Source organism: Lathyrus oleraceus, chromosome 5 (assembly GCF_024323335.1).
Source record: "Lathyrus oleraceus cultivar Zhongwan6 chromosome 5, CAAS_Psat_ZW6_1.0, whole genome shotgun sequence".
In the NCBI taxonomy this organism is placed as follows: Eukaryota; Viridiplantae; Streptophyta; class Magnoliopsida; order Fabales; family Fabaceae; genus Lathyrus; species Lathyrus oleraceus.
The window spans coordinates 642,795,102-642,803,905 of record NC_066583.1 but is presented as its reverse complement, the minus strand read 5'-3'; positions in this window follow the sequence as shown (position 1 = coordinate 642,803,905).

Below are 8,804 nucleotides of genomic sequence, written 5' to 3'. Positions count from 1 at the left end.
TACTCACTCCCCCTCAATCACCTCAGTGATTACTACCTTTAATCAATATTAAAGACAATTATGAAGTCACACTTCAAACAACTCTTGATTGTGCTTAACAGCTTTAATCAAGATACACAGCACTCACGCTTAAAAGCTTAGAGTGACACAACACTTACAACTCAATGAACACCCTATACCAATGCAATCATCTATGTGATAATAGCTTGACTTACAAGATACGTCTAATACAAGACACACAAAAATACAGCAGTGAAGTATGATGGACACACTAAATCTTCACGCCTAAAATCCCCAGTTCTGAATGAAGGATTGCCATCCTTTTATATTGCAGCACTTGGGCCTTGTACTTGTATTTTCCTGAAATTAAGGTCATGCGAGTTCCCCTAAATTCCACATCTAGGTTACTAACAAATAGGCTATTTGTTAGGTTCATTAATTGTAGCTTGGTTGTTGGTTTCCTGGATTTTCTCTTAGCTGTTGAATCCCTGAAGAATAGCCTGAGAAAAATGCTGAAACAGAAAAACTAAACAACCTACAATATAGCATACGCTGTCAGGAATGAATGTCACAACATTCAGTTTGACATCCAAATCAAGGACCATATGCTAAGTCTGTTTTTCCTGAAAACAGACAGTACAAATTTGTTGAACTGTACATGACCAATCTGTCCATACCTCAGTATCAGCGTACATTAATAAATGTCAAGACATCCAATTTGACATTTACACAATTAGCCTTATGTCAGGTTTGTTATCCTCCTGAAGAACAGACTGAGATACATACTGACGTGTAGCAGAAAACCACTATGCCTATTGTTCAGTATATGCTGTAAATGATGAATGTCAGAACATCCAGTTTGACATTCAGACAGTAGGCCTTATGCCAGGTCTGGTATTTCCTTGATAACCAGACTGAAAATAAATACTGAGTTCTAACAGAACACCAACTGTTCTATTCCTCAGTATCTGTTGACAGGGATGAATGTCATAACATCCAGTTTGACATTCAATAAATCTTGTATTAGCTAATCCTGCAGTATACTACTCAAGTATGTCATGACATCAGCCAAGACATCAGAGTATAGCTAGATATTCTAACATACAATGCAGTCAAACAAACACCTCCACAGCATGTCATGACATCAGTCAAGACATTAGAATCCAACTAGTGTTTTACCATACAATGTAGCCAATTAAACACCTACAAACTCCCCCTTTGGCAAATTTTTGGCTAAAACACTTTGGTCTCACAACAGAGTCCATAGCAGCGAAAATCTCACATCTAGCAGGAAATTAACCTAGCTAATACACTCAGAGTGGCAGCACACTCACACACATGGAAGTTAAATAAAAACTTCACAAAACAACACTCATACAAAAGTTAAATAAAAACTTCTAATTGCAGCACACATACAGAAGTTAAATAAAAACTTCTAATTGCAACACACACATACATACTCACACTCATAGAAGTGGAACATCAGCTGCAGAGTAGAGGATCTTGAATCTGTCTTGAATATCTATTTTAACAAAACAATCTGTTGTCCTGGGGGCATCACAGGTGTTACTCCCCCTTTTTGTCAAAAATGTTGCCAAAGCAACACTTTAAATTACAGACCAACATGAATAGAATTACACATAAATGACAGAATTACAGACTTGATTTATTCATCAGCCTCATCATTAGTGCCATCATCAGAATTGGCCTCCTCCTCACCCTCTGAGCTTTGCCTTGCAGCTCCATCTGTATCCTCAACAGACATCTCCAATTGAAAAATCAGCTTTTCCAGGGCGAGCTTCCTAACCTCCAGCTCTTTGCAAGTCTCTCTGAGCACAGGAATGACAGCAGCTTTATCTGGTTGGTTGCCACCATTGGATGTTTCTCCAGATGTCATGACAATGTCAGGGACATGCTTACCCAGGAACAGTTTATAGTTGAAGGCCAATGGACTCTCTCTTCTTTTCACAAAGTCATTCTCTGTTAAGATGTTTGGGAATTGATTCAGCACAATGCCACATATGAGAGAAGGAAAGGCTATAGGTCCCTTCACACTGAAACTCCCAGCATGTTTCATGGTCTGGTCAAAGATGTAGGTACCATAGTCAAACTTTTCCTTGGTTCCAACCGCATAGATGAACTTTCCAAGCATCACAGACACAGTTGACTTGTGATTTATGGGCACCCAGTTGGCAGCTCCAACTTTGTGTAGCATGGCATACTTCACACTGAGTTGGCTGGCCACCAGCTTCCCTTTAAGAGGCCACTTCCGGACTTGATTTGCAGTGATGACTTGACAGATTCTGTTGTCAGTCACTTCAAGCTCTGGTTGCACTACATCAGCTCTTCCCAAATACAGATTGATTACTGAGGGAGAGAAGGTCACACACTTGCCACGCACATAGACCTTTCTGAATTCTCCGGACTTCCCATCTGCACATTCCTCAAACACATTGACAATGAACTCCTTCACCAAGGTTTCATAGCACTTTGGGAGTTGAGTCACAGTTCTCATTAGCCCTGCCTCTTTAATAAGGTCCACAATCTCCTTACACTCCAAGGCGTTCTGAGCCAGTTCCCTCTCCAAGGCCAGCCTCTTGTGATAGACATGCTTCCACCTGTTCACACTAGAGGCAAAATGAAATGACACATTGTAAATAGGTACCTCTGGAACACTAGCCGCCAACTTGCTAGTGGTTGGCTTCTTCTTAGACAGGGATGATGTGACATCACATGGGACATCTGAATCAGACTCCACCACAACAACCTTGGTCTTCATTTTCTTGGGCATCTCTTTGCTCCAAGATTTTGCAGGTCCATGTCCTTTCCTTTTGAGGGGACTCTCTGGCACCTTTTTCTTGGGAGAAGTTGTCACATCAACCTCCCTAGTTGGGGACCTCTGCACCATAGTCTTTCTCTTCCTCCTAGTCCTAACTCTTTTTGCTATGCTAGGGACAACTGAGGTCAATAGTTCATTATCAGAGAACTCTTCCAGATTCACTGTGTTAGCATTAGGGTTGTCACTGACATCTTGAGTGACACAGACTTTCTCACCTCCCACATTGTCTAAGGGTTTTTCAATCCTTGAACCCTCATGTGCATCAGGTTGCTCAGCATCGTCAGAAACATTCTTTCTTAAGACGACTGCGTTTTCTTGACATGCAACTCTATCAGATATGATAGTGTTCAAGGGAACGGAAACCCCAGGAACATTCTGATCACCAGATAGTATCTTCGTGACAATAGATGCAATGGCATTATGCACATACCTCGAGCCTTCCCTGGTTGGTTCTTCAAGAGCGATTGCTGAGGAGAATCCGGAGACCGTTTCTTTCGGTCTTCTTGCATGAGAAGAAGTTTCAGCGTTAGTAGAAGAGTCCTCCCGGTTAGGGTTGCACGACTCAGTGCTGGGGGAATCGGACAGGGTCGTGTAGGAGGTGGAATCGGATTGGTCTGCCATGCTGAATATCTCGAAGGAGAGTTGAACAGTTTCTTTGGGAGAGGGTTTGTAAGACTGAAAGTTGAAGCGATGGAATAGGGAACGCTTGTTGCCCGAGTAATGTCTATTAATTGTTGACCACTCAGAGTGCACTCTTAATTGTTTAATAAGTTGACTTACTAAACAGTAGCTAACTAACATCATTAGTTGCTACAATTTCTCAGAAGAGCACATTCCCTCTTTGCCCCTACCATTGTCAAACTGAGTAGCATCCAATGTCATGACATTCTGAGTGACATTGTACTCAGTCTGCATCAGGTTCATCCATACCAGTGATGTCCACCTGCTACCAGAAGCTAGGTACTTAGTTTCTGCAGACGACAATGATTCACACATCTGTTTATCCCTTGCTACTGCACCATTTGTATGATGACCAATAAGTGACAATGACTCACAGCTTTCAATCAGACATTTTCCACAGTCTGTTCTTTTATCCACAGGCAGATTTGGGATTCCTCTAATTGCTCCCTTGGATATGATCTTCTTCATTCCTTTTAAATGAAGTTGTCCAAGTCTTCCATGTCCCAGCTTCACTTCCAGCTCTCCCTTGGCTAAGGGGAACTTGGAGGAGTGGAGTGAGTCTTTAGATTCCCATAGATAACAGTTATCTTTGGATCTGGCTCCTCTCATTACTTCCTGATTGCAACCATTCAACACCACACATCCTCCCCTAGTGAATTTCACATTGAATCCTTGGTCACACAGCTGGCTTATGCTGATGAGATTAGCAGTTAGTCCTTTTACTAACAACACATTACTCAGTTTTGGAACTCCAGGACACTCCAGCTTACCAACACCCTTGACTTCTCCTTTAGCTCCATCACCAAATGTCACATACCTGTTGGCATGGGGTTGTAGATCCACCAATAAGTTGTTTATCCCAGTCATATGTCTTGAGCAGCCACTATCAAAGTACCAGTCTTGTCTGGTAGATGCCCTTGGAGATGTGTGAGCTAGTTTAGCAACACATTGTTGATTCTCACTGGGGAGATTAAGCTTAGATGCCTGCTGCTTAGGTCTGACTTGAGGTGTCTGATTTGCAACCCATTTTTGTTTCTTAATGGGGGCATTATGCTTAGAAGCCTTCTGCTTAGGTCTGACTAGAGTAGCCTGGTTAGGATAACCATGCAGCCTATAGCAGAAGGGTTTTATGTGACCAAATCTACCACAGTAATGACATCTCCATCTCTGAAATTTCTTCTTCTGATGATTAATCATTCTGGTTCCCTGATGTTGAGACATCGGTTGTGACTTCTGCTTGAATTTCTGAACTTCAGCCTTAGCTCTTTTGAGTTCAGTTGACGATTTCTTAGCAAAGCCTAAACCAGACATGGTTCCTGACTTCTGTCCCACCTTTAGAATCTCTTCCAAGGTGTCAGTTCCTTTATTCATCATTCTGATGGATTTAGTCATTTGTTCTAGCTTAGATGTCAGCAAAGATATCTCACCATTCAGACCATCTATGACTTTCAGCTGCTTCTGTTTCTCAGCTTCCAGCTCTTTGATGAGTTTCTTCTGCTTTTCTCCTTGGATACACACTTCTGCACTTTTAACACATAGTTCTTTATATGAAGCAGCAAGTTCATCCAAGGTAAGCTCATCTTCGCTTGAGTCATCATCTGAGGCACAGACACTGGTCAGAGCAGTGACATGTTTGGCAGATTCTTCTTCAGATTCACTCTCAGAGTCTCCTTCTGACTAGGTGACAGATAGCCCTTTCTTTTGCATCTTGAGAAAGGTAGGGCATTCAGCTTTAATATGACCATACCCTTCACATCCATGCCACTGGATTCCCTTGCCTTGAGTGACCTTCTCTTCATATTTTGACTTTCTACTGATGTCATATGAAGAGTTCTTGACATTAGGTCTACCCTGCTGATCAACTTTCTTTATGAACTTGTTGAACTGTCTTCCAAGCATGGCTATGGCTTCTAAAATGCTTTCATTTCCTCCAATGTTTCCTTCTTCTGAATTCTCTTCAGTATTTGTTACAAAAGCTATGCTTTTGTTCTTCTTTTCAGCATCCTCACATAAGCCCATTTCAAAGGTTTGGAGAGACCCAATGAGCTCATCCACCTTCATATTGCTGATATCTTGAGCCTCTTCTATGGCTGTGACCTTCATAGCAAATCTCTTAGGTAAAGACCTGAGAATCTTTCTTACAAGTTTCTCTTCAGCCATTTTCTCACCTAGGCCACCAGAGGTGTTTGCAATCTCAAGAATATTCATGTGAAAGTCATGAATAGTCTCATCCTCTTTCATCCTCAGATTTTCAAACTTGGTGGTCAGCATCTGAAGTTTGGACATCTTCACCTTGGAGGTACCTTCATGAGTTATCTTGAGGGTATCCCAAACTTCCTTAGCCAGCTCACAGTGGTGCACCAACCTGAAGATGTTCTTACTGATTCCATTGAACAATGCATTCAAGGCCTTAAGAAGGGCTAATGCCTCTTGCTCCTTGCTCCTTGCTCCAAGGGCTAATGCCTCTTGCTCCTTGTCCCACTCTTCTTCAAGAATTTGCACACTGACTCCATCTTCACCTGTCTTCGTTGGATGTTCCCATCCTTTGTTGACAGCTCTCCAGACTTTGCTATCTAGAGACCTTAAGAAGGCTATCATACGAGGCTTCCAGTCATCATAGTTAGAGCCATCCAACATGGGTGGTCTATTTGAGTGTCCTATATCCTTGTCCATGGTACTAGAAAGTAACTTCCCTAGATCTCACCCAGAAATTAATAGGCAGGGTGCCTGCTCTAATGCCAATTGAAATTCTAGTTAACAGACTTCCGATGTCACAAGGATTGTTATGACATCCAATTCTGCGCAGACAAGAATTATGCAGAACTTAAAATGTAAGTGCAGTAAATAACACAAGTAATTGTTTACCCAGTTCGGTCCAACATGACCTATGTCTGGGGGCTACCAAGCCAGGGAGGAAATCCACTATTAGTAGTATTAATTCAGACCTTAAACCAACTGTTTAACCCTATCACTTAATACCTACCCAATGCAATTTCAATCTTACACTAAGATCAGAGTTCCTACTCACTCCCCCTCAATCACCTCAGTGATTACTACCTTTAATCAATATTAAAGACAATTATGAAGTCACACTTCAAACAACTCTTGATTGTGCTTAACAACTTTAATCAAGATACACAGCACTCACGCTTAAAAGCTTAGAGTGACACAACACTTACAACTCAATGAACATCCTATACCAATGCAATCATCTATGTGATAATAGCTTGGCTTACAAGATACGTCTAATACAAGACACACAAAAATACAACAGTGAAGTATGATGGACACACTAAATCTTCACGCCTAAAATCCCCAGTTCTGAATGAAGGATTGCCATCCTTTTATATTGCAGCACTTGGGCCTTGTACTTGTATTTTCCTGAAATTAAGGTCACGCGAGTTCCCCTAAATTCCACATCTAGGTTACTAACAAATAGGCTATTTGTTAGGTTCATTAATTGTAGCTTGGTTGTTGGTTTCCTGGATTTTCTCTTAGCTGTTGAATCCCTGAAGAATAGCCTGAGAAAAATGCTGAAACAGGAAAACTAAACAACCTACAATATAGCATACGCTGTCAGGAATGAATGTCACAACATTCAGTTTGACATCCAAATCAAGGACCATATGCTAAGTCTGTTTTTCCTGAAAACAGACAGTACAAATTTGTTGAACTGTACAGGACCAATCTGTCCATACCTCAGTATCAGCGTACATTAATAAATGTCAAGACATCCAATTTGACATTTACACAATTAGCCTTATGTCAGGTTTGTTATCCTCTTGAAGAACAGACCGAGATACATACTGACGTGTAGCAGAAAACCACTCTGCCTATTGTTCAGTATATGCTGTCAATGATGAATGTCATAACATCCAGTTTGACATTCAGACAGTAGGCCTTATGCCAGGTCTGGTATTTCCTTGATAACCAGTCTGAAAATAAATACTGAGTTCTAACAGAACACCAACTGTTCTATTCCTCAGTATCTGCTGACAGGGATGAATGTCATAACATCCAGTTTGACATTCAATAAATCCTATATTAGCTAATCCTGCAGTATACTACTCAAGTATGTCATGACATCCGCCAAGACATCAGAGTACAGCTAGATATTATAACATACAATGCAGTCAAACAAACACCTCCACAACATGTCATGACATCAGTCAAGACATTAGAATTCAGCTAGTGTTTTACCATACAATGCAGCCAATTAAACACCTACAATTACTCAACTTGAGAACGAGAAGATAGAGTACTTGGAAACCATCTCCAAGTTACAAACAGAAGCAGTGGTTCTGAATGCCAAGCTGTAACACCTCAAATTTGCACCCCCCATTCATGCATTCATTTCATTTTTTTAGGTCATTTTAACATTACATATTGCATTGCATCTTGGTAGTCAGCACCGGCATCAAGAGAATTCCTCAGTGCAAAAGAGCAAGTATTTCCTTGAGATGAAGGCCACGTGATCATTCTAAAGAGCTTATATGAGCCAAGGTTCATTTTGAAGCAACTTTGCCAAGTGGTAGAGGTCCAAAGTCATCAGTGCATTTTCAGGTCATCTGAGGCCCATACAAGTCAATTGTGCGCAACTGAGGGCTTTGAGGTGGAGAAATGGTTTGAGACACTTAATTCATGTCCAAAAGAGGCTTATTCATCATGTCAAACATCTACCTTGAAGATTTTGAAGTCAGATCAAAAGTTTCCCAAAATGGAAAGTGACATGTAATTTCAAGTTTCCAAAAATGGCAAGTTTTTGGACCACATTCAACTTGACTTTCCAACATCAAAGAAGCTTCAAATGAAATTTTGGTCAACATGAAAGTTGAAGATCTTTCTCTCCTCTTTTCAAAAAAGTCCAAGATCATGATCACCTGATGAATGGTTGAGAAGTTATGAGTAAAGGATCTCAAAGTGTACATGGAAGTTCAACATGGCATAACTTTGGCTACAAAGCTCCAAATTGAGTCACTCTTTTTGCAAAATGCTTGTCATGACCAATAGTTTTCAAATCAAACATTGCATTGCATGAAAGAGAATCACATGATCATTTGTCCATTCAAGTGCATTTTGGAGAGAAAGTGCATAATTTGAAATTGGTGAATCATACATGCAAAATTCCACTTCTATGTTGTTCTTGAGCTGATTTTAAGTGATTTTGAACCTTACATGTGCACTGTTCACGTGCATTTTTGCCATGCAAGGGTGCATTTGCCAAATTGGTCATACACCTCATTTCTCATTAATTTTCCATTAGCCAAGCCTAATTGTGATTAGC